Source organism: Protomyctophum bolini (assembly GCF_963924005.1).
Source record: "Protomyctophum bolini genome assembly, chromosome: 7".
In the NCBI taxonomy this organism is placed as follows: domain Eukaryota; kingdom Metazoa; phylum Chordata; class Actinopteri; order Myctophiformes; family Myctophidae; genus Protomyctophum; species Protomyctophum bolini.
Genome location: NC_137868.1, coordinates 44217291 through 44234502, shown reverse-complemented (window position 1 = coordinate 44234502; position 17212 = coordinate 44217291). Strand labels below are relative to the sequence as shown.

Here is a 17212-nt window from a genome sequence, read left to right as displayed (position 1 = left end):
CAGACTGTTGTCCCTTGCAGGGCTTCATAATACTAGTTTTTGGATGTTTCATTTAATTTTTTAAGTTTAGTTTTATTTGGGTTTTGACTATATGTGTAGCAGCTGGATATATACGCAAGCCCCCCCCCCCCCCCCCAGTGCAACTCTCCAACTTTGTAAGCACTGGGCCTCTGGCCTCAAAATTGAATTGCCCAAATGCTGAATCTGCGGGGGAAAAAGGCGGAAATAGACGGTCCTTCCGGGTGCTTCAAAGCGCCACTGAGCAACTTCCACTGACATGAATACTCTATGGTTCCAACCCAAGTAATCAGCAATAGAGCTTTGAGCTATTTTATATAGTAACAAAAGTGAAAGTATACTCATCATGCAGAATGTTACAAAACATACAAAGACGTTTCTAAACAGCCGATAATCACAATGCGTCATGATGCCTATTATGTTGTGAGCTTGCAGATCAGCCGTCTTCCAATAGCACGAGGCTAACGCAACGCTTCGTGTGGTTAATAAGAAGTACGTTTTACAATAATATAAAAGTATCTATGAATCTGTAAAAGTAACTAAAGTTTAGTACGGTACAAGTATAGCCTACTCTCACTGACATATTCTTGTTTAAAGTTCAACAACAATTTGTAGGCATGCAGCTTGCACAAAAGACATTCACCCATTCTTTCATATACCTGGTGTAAACTTGTGATGTTACAATAAAAGAGATCACACCTCCTCACAAGATTGTGTGTGTGTGCGCGTGCATGCGCGCTGCAATATTAAGCTAAAAATAAAAACCCTCACACTGACAAAATCCATGGAGAGGCTCTTCAGATGGAGAGATAGAACATTTAATTACAAAGCAGAGGTGATGCAGTGAAAAAGATAAGGTGTGCATTTTGATCTCAAACCGTCATCAGCACAATTCAATTTGTATTACCACGCAGGTGTGCGTGCAGGTGTGCAATGCATGCATGTGTGCGACGTGCATGTCTTATAGCGCTTTTCTATGCACTCCGTGTTTACTCAAAGCGCTTTACAATGGTCCATTCATTCATACATTGGGAGGTGAAGCGGCGAACAGTCGACGCCTGCAGCGTCCTCACTTCCCACATTCACGCACCAACGGTGGCAAGGTGGGGTTCAGTGTCTTGGAAGAAAAAAAGTACTGGCGAAGCAGACAACCCGCAACATTCAGGTTATAGAAAAAAACCCTCATAGGTGCAAGGCTGGATGATACATAGGACGAGAAAATGCCAGCACTCAATATATGACCTTTTCACATGATTTTATTTACCTCTGACGAGCAGGCCTAGTCGGCCTATAGTGTTCAGTGGGATCAGTTCGGGGGTTCCGGTGTCTTGCCCCATGTAAGGACACTTTGACATGTGGACAGCAGGAGAACACCGGGATTCGAACCACCGACTCATGGATCATCGGACGACCTGCTCTACCTCCTGATCCACACGCACAGCTGCCGCGTGAGATCTGAGCTGAGCTGTTGAGTATTATTTGGGCCTTCATGCCTTCAACAGCAGGGCGCTTCATTATAGGACAATGGGGGGGATGATCAGTCTCATTTCAGACAATATGTGAGTAGTAGCAAAAAGTGTGTGTTTTGAAGAAAATGCCTAAATGACAATGTCATGTGCCTCCTAGGGGATGCATAAGTAGGGGATGCCAGTTAACCCATTTTGACCTGGGAACCGTTCTACAAATGTCTTCTAAATCATGACAGTTTTCTGAAAAACCCTATATGTTTCTGTGTCAGTGGTTCTCAAGATTATATGTAATTGGCCACCGACCCCCATCTGAAAATATGTTGTTCCGCAGGGACCCCCAGAAGGCAAAGATTTAAGTTAAAAACTTTGCCTCTGAAAGAATATAATATGTTCAAAGATTTGCACCACATTTTCACGATTTTTTCAAAAATAGCAGACCTACAATACAAGCTCGTAGCGCGTGAGGCTTGTAGATCTGCTGTTTTTCAATAGTGTCGGCAGTGTATGGATGTGTGGAGAGTGCTGTGTGCGTGTTGTATAAAAAAGGTGCAAAGAAAGGGAACTGAAGAGAACTGAAAACAAAAAGGTTAATTAGGCCCTTGGGCCAGCTGGTGCGGGCTCATGGCAACCCAAGCAGAGGTCCTGCTTCCAGGGAGGACAGAGAGAGAATGAGCCTGTGGAGGAGAGCTCCCTATACTACATATATACTCTCCAGACCACACCCCCCAATCAGCTGTGGCCAATTATTGTCTGACGGCCTGCAGTGCTCCAATCTGCCCTGATCACTGACTGACTGTCAGTCACTGTGGAGGCAGATGGGCAGGGCTGTCATGAGTCACACATAAAACCAAAAAGTGTCTTGTTTGGCCGGGCACACAAAGGCTAGTGATGATCAGTCCACACACACAGACGCACACACTCACGCATGCACCACATGCACACACACATGCACACACACACATGCACGCACGCACAGGAAGAGTTTGAGAAGGCAGTGGTTACCAGAGGTGGAAATTATAATAAAGTATACATTTACATTTGTTTTTGGCAACAGCACAGATTGTGGTTGTTTCAAGTGGATATGGACAGGAAAGAGAGAGAGAGAGAGAGAGAGAGAGAGGACGGGGGGGGAGACATGCAGCAAAGGTCGTCATGAACGGGACTCGAACACGCGACGCGCTGTCAGGACATATAGGGCTGTAGACCTGAGATCAGATTCTAAAGATGTCTTCTCTACATCCTGACAGTTTTCTGAAAAAGCTCTGTTTCTATGTCAGTCGTTCTTTGATTTTTCAAAAATAGCAGACCTACAGGTTCGTAGCGCGCCAGCTTGTAGATCCCCTTTTGGTATTTTAAGCATTATTGATATACTTTAGCTGTTGAAAAATAGATTTACAAGGTCGTAGCGCGGCACCAAGTGCCACGCTACGAGCAGCTTGTAGATCATATGTTCAGATGGGCATCGGAGGCTAAATAAATACATATAATTTCTGTCCGTCCTTGACATCAACTATATATAGTTTGAGAACCACAGACACAGAAACATAAGTTTTTCAGAAAACTGTCATGATTTAGATTTACTAAATGGGTTAAGTAGTACAATACTTAGTATAATAGTAAATGTACCTAGTTACCAGTAACGAGTAGTGTATGGTATTACTCTGCCAAAACAATAATAGTATACCCATTTACTTTGTAAAAAAAATGGTACATTGGTTTTGTTGGCTGTTAAAATATTTAAATGTATCGAGAGAGTGAGAGATAAACGGCTTTATTATATAGCCTTTTTGGCCTTCTTAATACCATTATTATTCAAAACAATATTGGATTCAGTTCTAAAAGAAGCTGAGGAGAGGAGAGAGACAGCATACTTCACATTCATGGATAAAGTTTCTCCAACCTCTGCAGTGACAAACTGACGTCAGTGACATCATGTGCTGGCAATGAGCCGGTGCCTAAGTATAGCTGCTGTATAGCCGAACGCAGCAGAGATGGACAGTCCATGGTTGTGGTTTAACCCATTCTGACCTGAGATCAGATTCATACGAGGTTTCCACTGGGACACACACTGGTCTGATAAACCCGTTCTGACCTGAGATCAGATTCTAAAAATGTCAGTCGTTCTTTCGATTTTTCAAAAATAGCAGACCTACAAGCTCGTATCTGAGCTTGTAGATCTGCTATTTTTTAATAGCTAAAGCATAACATGATGCCAACAGTGTTTCTCAAAACACATTCATGGACCCCCCGATATTCAGAAATAACTACATTGTAATTGATTCTATTTAATTTCCTCCATCTGAAAATAATGTGTGCCAGGGGGCGGCCACCATTAGTTTTGTAAAAAAAAAAGATTCTTTATGTTCCAAATTGTTCAATTAAAATAGCCAATGTGTAGTTAAAGTGGTTGAATGCTTGATTCCGATTGGTCAATTGCTGAAATCAGCGGTGTGTTATTTGTTGATAAATGACCGCTTGGCTCTATAGCAGGCCATTGTCTAAGAAGCAAAGGGTCAGAGCACAGGTGCTCATATCAACTTGCACTGCTTGATTTTGTGCCATATCCAACATGACAACAAACACGCCATGTCATTTACAACTAAATCTCTCTCTCATGAATGTGTTTTTGGTCCAACAATGGGCAACAAGTGACTTCCAGGAAAGTCTGGACATGGCAACCGAGGAAGGTCAGTGACACTGGAAAGACAGCTGACCTCTGCAAGGCTGAAGGAGTAACAGGGGCCAGGCAGGCAGCAAGCCCTGTTGCAGCACTCGAAAGCAGAGGCCACCAAGCAAGCTACATAATGTAAATGAGCAAATATACCCCCAGAGTCTCCCGAGAGGAGGGGAGGAAGAAGAGAGACTCGCTATAAGACAGATTAAATGGCAAATTAACACCCTGAGCGGCATAAACGGAGGTTCTCCGTCCTATATAAAATAGTAACGCCGGACGCTCAGGACGGAGATTAACTAAAAGGATGGAACTTTGATATCAAAACCAAACGCATCGCTCAAAAGGGACATTCAATATAATTTCCGGTTGGGACGTACAGTACGTCATCCAAAATGATAAAATCTCATGATATTTAAAGGTATATTCAGTGATTTCACTTAATTCAAATATCACTTATTTTTTTGTTTTGTTGTGATAATCCTCTCTACTATAGAGTGTGCTGACCATATAAGCAGTTCCTCCCTGTCCCCAGTTAACCCCTGAGTGAAATCACTGAATATACCTTTAACAGACTAAAACTAGACTATCACTAAGACATTCCAGGTGACTAAAATGTGACTAAAACTAAAGGAAAACTACTCAAAAGACAGACTAAAACTAAAATAGAAAATTGCTGCCAAAAACACCACTGGTACTCACAATACTCGCAGGTTAATCTCGTTAACAGGACCGTACTGTAAGGGAACAAAAACAAGCATGTTTTCCATTGTATTTCCATAAAACATTTATTTTAAACAAAACATTTTCTTTGTGTATTTCCCCCCCCCCCCCCCCCCCCCCCCATCATATTTCTACACATTATACAGACATATCACACATATAATAATAACGCTTATGTGAAGTGTATTTTGGCGATAGTCATTTAATGGCAAAACACGTATGTGTGCCATACTGTACATGTGTGTTTACGCACAGCGTCTATACACCATTCTAATACTGTACATAACATACATGTTGTTACGCACAGCGTCTATATATATACCATTCTAAAAGGTGACTGTTTTGTGACCCCAAACGACAAACAGCCCTATAGCGAACATTGGCACTTCAAAACGGTGAACAAAGATAAGATCAAATAAGAAATAGGTAAATTTTTTTATATACAGATGATGTGCTTATACAAAGTGAGTCTATATTATATATTACACTGACATTTTTACCACCAGCTCTCTCACAGCCCCGTTCTGATTCACATACATTTAGTCTGTAAAGCACCATTATTTGATTTTTTTAAGATGATTCTTTTCCCCTTTATCGATAGGTTGAAAGTAGTCTGACAGGAAACGAGGAGAGAGATGGGGGGGGGGGGGGGGGGACAACGACCCGGTCGGGATCGGGAGTCGAACCTGCGGCATGCCGGCTCAGCAGCCTTGGGGCTGTATTTTGCGTGTCTTAAATACCAGGTCTTATTACTTAACTTCAATGTCATTGTCAATGCTCTTTGGCCACTCAGAATAAGCCAAATGGCATTGATCACGCCTCCAGGTCTTAAGTTAAGTAATGAGAACTGGTACTTAAGACACGCAAAATACAGCCCCTTGGTGCCCAGACGGTTGAGCTAACCGTCCGGGCCTCTTGACAAAACATTTTTGACCACACCAGCAATTAATAAATACTGAATTAAATGAAATTATGAAAATGTTAACATTGTATTAAAAGAGTGCAGGTTGGTGCCTTTTGCATGGTTATCCTCCACCGTCGGTGTGTGAATGTAATGTAAATCTCTGTAAATGCCTTGGATAAAGGCGCTATATAAATGCACGATAAGCCACCGTTTATCATCGGTTCTTTAGTTATGGGTCGTGAATAAAGCTGGTTTTGACCACAAAAAAAATATATATATAGAAAAGATTTTAGAGATAATGCATTTTTGCGACTGTTTTACATTGAGGCCGATGGAGACCGAGTTCTCACGTCCGGTTGTGTTATTGGTCCCTATAGCAACCTAGAAACCCTCGAATGACCATCGAGGACGTCTCGTCAATGGCAGTGAAACCGCTGGATTTCAAGTGACGACATGTCTCCTCAATGACAATGGCAGTATTGTATGCATGTACAGTAATGTGATATATATATTTTTTTCTCTACAAACTTGAATTTAGAACTCTATGCTATGTCCACTGCATGGCAGCCTAAATCAGATTAGTTTGGCCCTATAACCATCTAGTCCAGGCGTTCTCAACCCGTGGGGGTCGCCAAATTATATTATGGGGGGTCCCCAAATTATTTTGGAGGGGTCCCCAAATTATTTTCAAAAAAATAAAAATAAAATACATATTTTTTTCGCAACTGACTGGAAAGTGGAAATGAAGAGTTTACATAGTGCATGCATGAACTTCCCTTAATGATTACATCTGGTTTCAGTATTCATTCACGACATATTTTCTCTATTATTTTTATAATTAATTATATTCACACTATTCATCTATTCACATTATTACATGACTTTATTTATTATTGCATTGGGGGTGAGGAGGAGGAGGAGGAGGGGGTGTGGCGGGTGTCGCGAGACATGGCATATTTCCGGGGGGGGTCCACCACATGCAGCCAAAAAAAAAAGTCGAGACCCCCTGATCTGGTCTGACAAACAGCAGAAAAACCACATGGAACCGCATATTATTTTCGCTGATCATATTTGACCCACAGTGTGAGGTGGACCAGAATGAGATGTGATTCACATCACAGCCCATCTGTGTCTCCGCGCCAGACACTGAGAAGCCATGATTTATAGACTTTATGTCACTGTCGGGGCAGAGACGTCTCATCTCCATAATTCTAACTTTTTATGTTTATGGGTAAATGAACTGCCCTACTTGATCACACTATACAGCCACAGTCACGCAGAAGCATCAAAAGTAGCAGATCCACACACACACACACACAACACACACACACACACCACGCACACCACCCCCCTCCCACTGCATTGCTATTTGCTACCATTACTGCCTAGCTGCAGTGTCACTCCTCCTCCATATTGATGGTTGCCATGGCAGCAGGGCCATTTTTGTGGACATAATGTGGCCATCAAAAGACACGTGACCTTTCAAAGGATGGGATGGCCTACAAGCAGTCTAATGGATACGGCGGGTGGGCGGCTCAAAAAGGAAAAAAATAAAAAAACGAGGCCTAAATATTTGATTTCCCCCCCGGGTCCTATCTGAATAGACAGAGCGACCATGTAACATAGATAAGTGACACAAATGGCTACTGGTTCTTCACAATCTCTCCCCCCCCCCATTTTGAGAGTGGTGCAAGTACACCACTCTATAGACAACTATGTGTGTCCTGGCTGGCTGGGTCTGTCTGTCCCTGCTGCCCTGGCTGCAGGGTCTGTCCGAGCACGAAAATAGCATTTTGGTTGGTTTTCAGTTTCACAACCAAGTGTGCACTGTTGCACACTCACTCACACACACACTGTATGATGATTTGGAGTGTTACAGTTCAGTACAGTGCAGGGACCCCCACACGGTAACCGGGCTGACCCCCCATGGGTGTGTTCCTGGGGGTCTGGATGTTCGGAGGACCAAGTCTCGCTTCAAAGTCTGGAAAGCCTCCGATCACTGTATACGCAAACGGGAGAAAACACCTCACGGGTTCTGATTGGTCATGGGGTATTGGTGGGGGGGGGGGGGGTGCTGCTAGAGTCACTCCCTGACTAGCCTATAATTATGTTCAGTGGTTTCACACTTGTTCATGTCAAGGACCCCCAAATTGACACTATTTCCACGGCTTTTGTGAGACGCTCTTGTGTGATGATGTAAATAGGGGGCATTGATTTACAACAAAAACAAAACATAAAAAGTTGAAATGTGGAGATGACGACAGGACGGGGTCTTTAAACTTTGACACGTTCGTTCACTCCTCCAGACAAATGAGTTGACGTGCAGGACAGCTATAACGGTCGTGGACTCGTGGGGTGACTGGCGTGCAGGGATCGATTGCGGAATAAATCAACTGCATTTCTGGGCAAAAAAAATGTAGCTTTTGAATAGATCAATAACCCGTACCACGAGCTCTCTGACCCCCAGTGCGTCTCAAACTGTCATATCGACATTTGATATGTCTGAAAACAGTTTAGCGTTTAAAACATTGTGTGAGGTAAAATTGCCTGCATCTATACAAGCTGTGTTGTTTTTAAATAGTCAAAATAGTCAGTTGGAGAAACACCGCTCGCTGATCAACTAAGGTGACCATTAGCTCACAGGTGTGCACGCACGCGCACAAGCACACATGCGCGCACAAGCACGCACAAGCATGCACGCACACGGCGCCTCAAGGTTCCATTTGCTAACTCAGAGCTATTTGGCAAAAGCAGCTTTCTCCGTCGGTGCTCCATTTGATTGGGAAAGAGCTCCAGAAGTCCCCTAAAAAAAAACATTATTAATTCTCTGTTATAGTTCTTTTAGTTTTCAGTATACTTTCCGTCTTCCATATATTTGATATTTGACATTGCTGTATTTAAATGCATATTGTTGATTTTGTGTTTTGTATTTCGGCGCATACATTGAAAACGAGGGCCTGCCCCTCAATAAACTGAGTTTTAAATAAAGGTTATGATGACTCTCTCTCCCTCTCTCTCTCTCATTCAGCAACTTCCCAGGTAACACCAAGGACTGTCTAAAGAGGACGAGACGCGAAGACCGTACACGTTGCTCCATGTTGCTCCATGGAAGGAAGAAACGCATATATGCAGCCAACACTTCCGCATTCAGCTTCCTTGGTCTCCATTGCAGCATGTTTCTTTCCTTCCATGGAGCAACATGGCGTCGCCCGTACGGTCTTCGCGTCACGTCCTCTTTGGACAGTCCTGGGTAACACGCCTGGCTCTCCACGGGGGGGGGGGGGGGGGGGGAATTCAAGCGCTAGGTGGCGGCGGCGGTGCCCCCGTCGTCGTCGGCGCCCCCCCTGAGGCAGGCACTTCTGGAAGGGGTTGTACGGCAGCGAGAGCAGGAGGAAGAGGAGCCCCGCCGCCATGAGCACGGCCCCCGGCGGCGCCCACGCACGACACCGACCAGGAGAGCTCGTGGTGCAGCGGCATGGTGTGGTCGCTGGCCAGCAGGGCCAGCACGGACTGGTGGAAGACGGCGATGGACGCCAGGATGAGGAGACCTGGAGGGACGGAGGGAGGGAGGGGAGCATAGAGTAATACAAGGATAGAGAGTGTCACAGTCCACAGACTTTTGTCATTTTATTGTACAGTCTATATAGGTCTTGTATTTCTATGTTTTGTTCCCTGGTCTAGTTTTCATGCGGTTCTATATGTTGGTTTGCTCCAGCTGTGTCTCATTTGTAATCAACCCTCATGTGTATGTCAGTCTTGTTCTTGTAAATTAACCCACTTAACGCCATTGCCATTAATCCACGTCAATTAAAGCCAATTAACCCATTTAGACATGAGAAAAGATTCTACAAAATGTCTTCCAAATCCTGACAGTTTTCTGAAAAACCGCTATGTTTCTGTGTCAGTCGTTCTCAAACATTTTCATGTCAAAGGACGCCCCAAAAAAATACCTGTATTTGGCCGCCGACCCCCATCTGAAAACATGTTGTTTATGTATAATTAAATGTACCCATTAAGTTTGACTCTGTTCCACAGATAAATATTGTGAAATAGCCGACATAACGAGTTCACAGCGCGGGGAGGAGGGTGGCGTTGGGGGTCTCACCTGATAGGATGAAGCAGAAGGAGGCGGGCTTGAGGAAGAAGGGCACCGATTTGCTGATGGACATGGTGATGCAGATGGAGCCCATCACCATCATGGTCAGACTGAACAGAGCCAAGATGGCCGCCGACAGGCTCAGGTCTGAGAGGCACGCACGTGACGTCACATCGGAAAGTACAAGACAGGTCATTTTAACCGAGATTTCAAAATTGTCTTTGTATTTCTTTGTTAACGTAAGAATAGTGACTTCTAGAAGAAACAAGGAAGGAGGTCAAGGAGTCGCTGGGTAAGACAGACTAGATGATACTGTATGTGTTCATTACAGTGGGGGGAATAAAATACTCAAATCAGTGTTGATTTCATCGACTAAACCTAAGACGAAAAATGTTCGTCGACTACCTTTTCTTCACTGACGAAAACTAAATGGAAACTACATGGAAACTATAAAGCTATGATGACTAAAACTAAGACTAAATATATAGATTTTTCTTCAGCAAACAATGTCAGGAAGGGACTATAGTGGAGAGAGATCCAGCATTAAGTCATTGTACACTTGGTCGCATGCAAGTCTAAAAATCACTAAATCAACTGTAGATTTAGTCGACTAAAACTAGACTATCACTAAAACTAAATTAAGTTTAATTCCAAAGACTATAGAGCGTCGCAGTCCCGCCCCCCCGAGAGAGACCGGAAAATAAATCCCCGTTCATTTCCTCATAGACTTTCAGAAAGTATTTATTTAAGACGTTTATACGCCGCGGACAAAGCCAACTCTTGTCGTGACAAATCATGACGACAAACACAATTTTTCGGGCTGAACAAATAATTAGAAAGAAGAAGAAAACGGCAGGGTTACAACACTTTTTGTTGTTGTTTTTCTTCTTTGTAATTATTCGTTTGGTCCAAAATGTTGTTGTCATGATTTGTCACGACAAGAGTTTATAATAAGCTTATAAAGGTCTTTAAATAAATACGTTTTGCATTGGAAACTATTTCCTGGGCCTGGCGTCGTCATGAAAGGGGGCGGGACTGCGACGCTCTACTCTATATGACTAAACTAAAATAGAATTTGCTGCCAGAACACTGACTCAGATGTTGTGAGTGTTGTGAAGTGCAGAGAGAGAGTATAGGATCAGGGTGAACAACGTGTAGTGTGTCTCACTCTTGTTGGCGGTCTTGCCGAATATGACGGCGCTCTCCCCAGAGGTGAAGAATTTGAAGTAAGTACAGTTTGGTTTCTGTGTGTGGAAAAAGACACAATGATCAGACACATGCTCATGCGCACACTACGTAAACACACACACACACACACACACACACACACACACACACAGGTTGCTGGTTATGTATGATGTGGCTTCTCATGCGCATCCATGCGCTCTTTCCTCGCAGGCATCTTCTCCTATTTATATCCACACACACACACACACACACACTCTCCCACATGCAAGCACACTCTGAGTCTCGCACATTATGGTGCCACCAGAGAGAGAGAGAGAGAGAGAGAGAGAGAGAGAGAGAGAGAGAGGAAGCAAGACAGAGAGAGGAGAGAGAGATGGATGGGATATGAAAGAGAGAGAGAAAAAGATGTCTATAGAAATGAGAAGATGAGTGCAGATGGAAGGGAGGAGGAACAGAATGACAGACGGAAGGAGAGGAGTCAGATACGAGGAAGGAGTCAGAATGACAGACGGAAGGAGAGGAAACAGAATGACAGACGGAAGGGGAGGAGTCAGAATGACAGACGGAAGGAGAGGAAACAGAATGACAGACGGAAGGGGAGGAGAGGAGACAGAATGACAGACGGAAGGGAGGAGAGGAAACAGAATGACAGACGGAAGGGAGGAGAGGAGACAGAATGACAGACGGAAGGAGAGGAGAGGAGACAGAATGACAGACGGAAGGGGAGGAGAGGAAACAGAATGACAGACGGAAGGGAGGAGACAGAATGACAGACGGAAGGGGAGGAGAGGAACAGATGACAGACGAAGGGAGAGAAGAAACAGAATGACAGACGGAAGGGGAGGAGAGGAGACAGAATGACAGACGGAAGGAGAGGAGAGGAAACAGAATGACAGACGGATGACGGAGGAGAGGAGACAGAATGACAGACGGAAGGAGGAGAGGAGACAGAATGACAGACGGAAGGGGAGGAGAGAAGAATGACAGACGGAAGGAGAGAGACAGAATGAAGACGAGGAGAGGAACAGAATGACAGACGGAAGGGAGGAGAGGAACAGAATGACAGACGGAAGGAGAGAGGAACAGAATGACAGACGGAAGGGGAGGAGAGAAACAGAATGACAGACGGAAGGAGAGAGGAGACAGAATGACAGACGGAAGGGGAGGAGAGGAAACAGAATGACAGACGGAAGGGAGGAGAGAAACAGAATGACAGACGGAAGGAGAGGAGAGGAGACAGAATGACAGACGGAAGGAGAGGAGAGGAAACAGAATGACAGACGGAAGGAGAGGAGAGGAAACAGAATGACAGACGGAAGGGGAGGAGACAGAATGACAGACGGAAGGGGAGGAGAGGAAACAGAATGACAGACGGAAGGAGAGAGGAGACAGAATGACAGACGGAAGGGGAGGAGAGGAAACCGAATGACAGACGGAAGGGAGGAGAGGAAACAGAATGACAGACGGAAGGGGAGGAGAGGAAACAGAATGACAGACGGAAGGGGAGGAGAGGAGACAGAATGACAGACGGAAGGAGAGGAGAGGAACAGAATGACAGACGGAAGGAGAGGAGAGGAAACAGAATGACAGACGGAAGGAGAGAGGAGACAGAATGACAGACGGAAGAGAGGAGAGGAAACAGAATGACAGACGAAGGAGAGAGAGGAAACAGAATGACAGACGAAGGAGAGAGGAGACAGAATGACAGACGGAAGGAGAGAGGAGACAGAATACAGACGAAGGAGGAGAGGAACCGAATGAGACGGAGGGAGGAGGAAACAGAATGACAGACGGAAGGGAGGAGAGGAAACAGATGACAGACGGAAGGGGAGGAGAGGAGACAGAATGACAGACGGAGGAGAGGAGAGGAAACAGAATGACAGACGGAAGAGAGGAGAGGAAACAGAATGACAGACGGAAGGAGAGAGGAGACAGAATGACAGACGGAAGGAGAGGAGAGGAAACAGAATGACAGACGGAAGGAGAGGAGAGGAAACAGAATGACAGACGGAAGGAGAGAGGAGACAGAATGACAGACGAAGGGGAGGAGAGGAACAGAATGACAGACGGAAGGAGAGAGGAGACAGAATGACAGACGGAAGGGAGGAGAGGAAACAGAATGACAGACGGAAGGGGAGGAGAGGAGACAGAATGACAGACGGAAGGGAGGAGAGGAAACAGAATGACAGACGGAAGGAGAGGAGAGGAGACAGAATGACAGACGGAAGGAGAGGAGAGGAAACAGAATGACAGACGGAAGGGAGGAGAGGAACAGAATGACAGACGAAGGAGAGGAGAGGAGACAGAATGACAGACGGAAGGAGAGGAGAGGAAACAGAATGACAGACGGAAGGAGAGAGAGACAGAATGACAGACGGAAGGAGAGAGGAGACAGAATGACAGACGGAAGGGGAGGAGAGGAACAGAATGACAGACGGAAGGAGAGGAGAGGAAACAGAATGACAGACGGAAGGGGAGGAGAGGAAACAGAATGACAGACGGAAGGGGAGGAGAGGAAACAGAATGACAGACTGAAGGGAGGAGAGGAGACAGAATGACAGACGGAAGGGAGAGAGGAAACAGAATGACAGACGGAAGGAGAGGAGAGGAACAGAATGACAGACGGAAGGAGGAGAGGAGACAGAATGACAGACGGAAGGAGAGGAGGAGACAGAATGACAGACGGAAGGGAGGAGAGGAAACAGAATGACAGACGGAAGGAGAGGAGAGGAACAGAATGACAGACGGAAGGAGAGAGGAAACAGAATGACAGACGGAAGGGGAGGAGAGGAAACAGAATGACAGACGGAAGGAGAGAGGAGACAGAATGACAGACGGAAGGGAGGAGAGGAAACAGAATGACAGACGGAAGGAGTAGGAGAGGAGAACAGAATGACAGACGGAAGGGAGGAGAGGAAACAGAATGACAGACGGAAGGGGAGGAGAGGAACAGAATGACAGACGGAAGGAGAGGAGAGGAGACAGAATGACAGACGGAAGGGGAGGAGAGAAACAGAATGACAGACGGAAGGAGAGGAGAGAACAGAATGACAGACGGAAGGAGAGGAGAGGAGACAGAATGACAGACGGAAGAGAGGAGAGGAAACAGAATGACAGACGGAAGGAGAGGAGAGGAGACAGAATGACAGACGGAAGGGGAGGAGAGGAAACAGAATGACAGACGGAAGGGGAGGAGAGGAGACAGAATGACAGACGGAAGGAGAGGAGAGGAGACAGAATGACAGACGGAAGGAGAGGAGAGGAAACAGAATGACAGACGAAGGAGAGAGGAACAGAATGACAGACGAAGGAGAGGAGAGGAGACAGAATGACAGACGGAAGGAGAGGAGAGGAAACAGAATGACAGACGGAAGGAGAGAGGAGACAGAATGACAGACGGAAGGGAGGAGAGGAGACAGAATGACAGACGGAAGGGGAGGAGAGGAAACAGAATGACAGACGGAAGGGGAGGAGAGGAGACAGAATGACAGACGGAAGGAGAGGAGAGGAAACAGAATGACAGACGGAAGGAGAGGAGAGGAAACAGAATGACAGACGGAAGAGAGAGGAACAGAATGACAGACGGAAGGGAGGAGAGGAAACAGAATGACAGACGGAAGGGAGGAGAGGAAACAGAATGACAGACGGAAGGGAGGAGAGGAGACAGAATGACAGACGGAAGGAGAGGAGAGGAAACAGAATGACAGACGGAAGGGGAGGAGAGGAGACAGAATGACAGACGGAAGGGGAGGAGAGGAAACAGAATGACAGACGGAAGGGGAGGAGAGGAGACAGAATGACAGACGGAAGGAGAGGAGAGGAAACAGAATGACAGACGGAAGGAGAGAGAGAGACAGAATGACAGACGGAAGGGGAGGAGAGGAAACAGAATGACAGACGGAGGAGAGAGGAGACAGAATGACAGACGGAAGGGGAGGAGAGGAAACAGAATGACAGACGGAAGGGGAGGAGAGGAAACAGAATGACAGACGGAAGGGGAGGAGAGGAAACAGAATGACAGACGGAAGGAGAGGAGAGGAGACAGAATGACAGACGGAAGGGGAGGAGAGGAAACAGAATGACAGACGAAGGGGAGGAGAGGAAACAGAATGACAGACGGAAGGGGAGGAGAGGAAACAGAATGACAGACGGAAGGGGAGAGAGGAAACAGAATGACAGACGGAAGGGGAGGAGAGGAGACAGAATGACAGACGGAAGGAGAGGAGAGGAGACAGAATGACAGACGGAAGGGGAGGAGAGGAGACAGAATGACAGACGGAAGGGGAGGAGAGGAGACAGAATGACAGACGGAAGAGAGGAGAGGAAACAGAATGACAGACGGAAGGGGAGGAGAGGAGACAGAATGACAGACGGAAGGAGAGGAGAGGAAACAGAATGACAGACGGAAGGGGAGAGAGGAGACAGAATGACAGACGGAAGGGGAGGAGAGGAGACAGAATGACAGACGGAAGGAGAGGAGACGAAACAGATGACAGACGGAAGGGGAGGAGAGGAAACAGAATGACAGACGGAAGGGGAGGAGAGGAGACAGAATGACAGACGGAAGGAGAGGAGACGAAACAGAATGACAGACGGAAGGGGAGGAGAGGAGACAGAATGACAGACGGAAGGAGAGGAGACGAAACAGAATGACAGACGGAAGGGGAGGAGAGGAAACAGAATGACAGACGGAAGGAGAGGAGAGGAAACAGAATGACAGACGGAAGGGAGGAGAGGAGACAGAATGACAGACGGAAGGGAGGAGAGGAGACAGAATGACAGACGAAGGGGAGGAGAGGAAACAGAATGACAGACGGAAGGGGAGGAGAGGAGACAGAATGACAGACGGAAGGGGAGGAGAGGAGACAGAATGACAGACGGAAGGGGAGGAGAGGAGACAGATGACAGACGGAAGGAGAGGAGACGAAACAGAATGACAGACGGAAGGGGAGGAGAGGAAACAGAATGACAGACGGAAGGGGAGGAGAGGAGACAGAATGACAGACGGAAGGAGAGGAGAGGAAACAGAATGACAGACGGAAGGGGAGGAGAGGAAACAGAATGACAGACGGAAGGGAGGAGAGGAAACAGAATGACAGACGGAAGGAGAGGAGAGGAGACAGAATGACAGACGGAAGGGGAGGAGAGGAAACAGAATGACAGACGGAAGGAGAGGAGAGGAAACAGAATGACAGACGGAAGGGGAGGAGAGGAAACAGAATGACAGACGGAAGGGGAGGAAACAGAATGACAGACGGAAGGGGAGGAGAGGAGACAGAATGACAGACGGAAGGGGAGGAGAGGAGACAGAATGACAGACGGAAGGGGAGGAGAGGAGACAGAATGACAGACGGAAGGGGAGGAGAGGAAACAGAATGACAGACGGAAGGGGAGGAGAGGAGACAGAATGACAGACGGAAGGGGAGGAGAGGAAACAGAATGACAGACGGAAGGGGAGGAGAGGAGACAGAATGACAGACGGAAGGGGAGGAGAGGAGACAGAATGACAGACGGAAGGGGAGGAGAGGAGACAGAATGACAGACGGAAGGAGAGGAGAGGAGACAGAATGACAGACGGAAGGAGAGGAGAGGAGACAGAATGACAGACGGAAGGAGAGGAGAGGAAACAGAATGACAGACGGAAGGAGAGGAGAGGAAACAGAATGACAGACGGAAGGAGAGGAGAGGAGACAGAATGACAGACGGAAGGAGAGGAAACAGAATGACAGACGGAAGGGGAGGAGAGGAAACAGAATGACAGACGGAAGGGGAGGAGAGGAAACAGAATGACTGACGGAAGGGGAGGAGAGGAAACAGAATGACAGACGGAAGGAGAGGAGAGAAACAGAATGACAGACGAAGGAGAGGAGAGGAGACAGAATGACAGACGGAAGGAGAGGAAACAGAATGACAGACGGAAGGGGAGGAGAGGAAACAGAATGACAGACGGAAGGAGAGGAGAGGAGACAGAATGACAGACGGAAGGGGAGGAGAGGAAACAGAATGACAGACGGAAGGAGAGGAGAGGAAACAGAATGACAGACGGAAGGGGAGGAGAGGAAACAGAATGACAGACGGAAGGAGAGGAGAGGAAACAGAATGACAGACGGAAGGAGAGAGAGGAGACAGAATGACAGACGGAA

General features: G+C 46.6%; 1 protein-coding gene and 1 pseudogene across 2 annotated transcripts in view; both read right to left on the bottom strand.

Moving 5' to 3' along the window:
• Positions 1-17212, bottom strand: part of LOC308318943 (voltage-dependent calcium channel gamma-6 subunit-like) — a 43418-nt gene that overhangs the window by 14929 nt on the left and 11277 nt on the right. The gene's annotated exons all lie outside the window — the stretch shown is intronic.
• Positions 7666-17212, bottom strand: part of LOC308317912 (voltage-dependent calcium channel gamma-6 subunit-like) — a 19477-nt pseudogene continuing 9930 nt past the window's right edge. Inside the window, exons 2-6 of the transcript XR_013966208.1 lie at positions 11050-11125; positions 9891-10028; positions 9107-9333; positions 8232-8287; positions 7666-7784 (exon numbers count right to left, since the gene is read on the bottom strand). The product of XR_013966208.1 is annotated as a voltage-dependent calcium channel gamma-6 subunit-like (transcript). The remainder of the gene's footprint in view (positions 7785-8231; positions 8288-9106; positions 9334-9890; positions 10029-11049; positions 11126-17212) is intronic.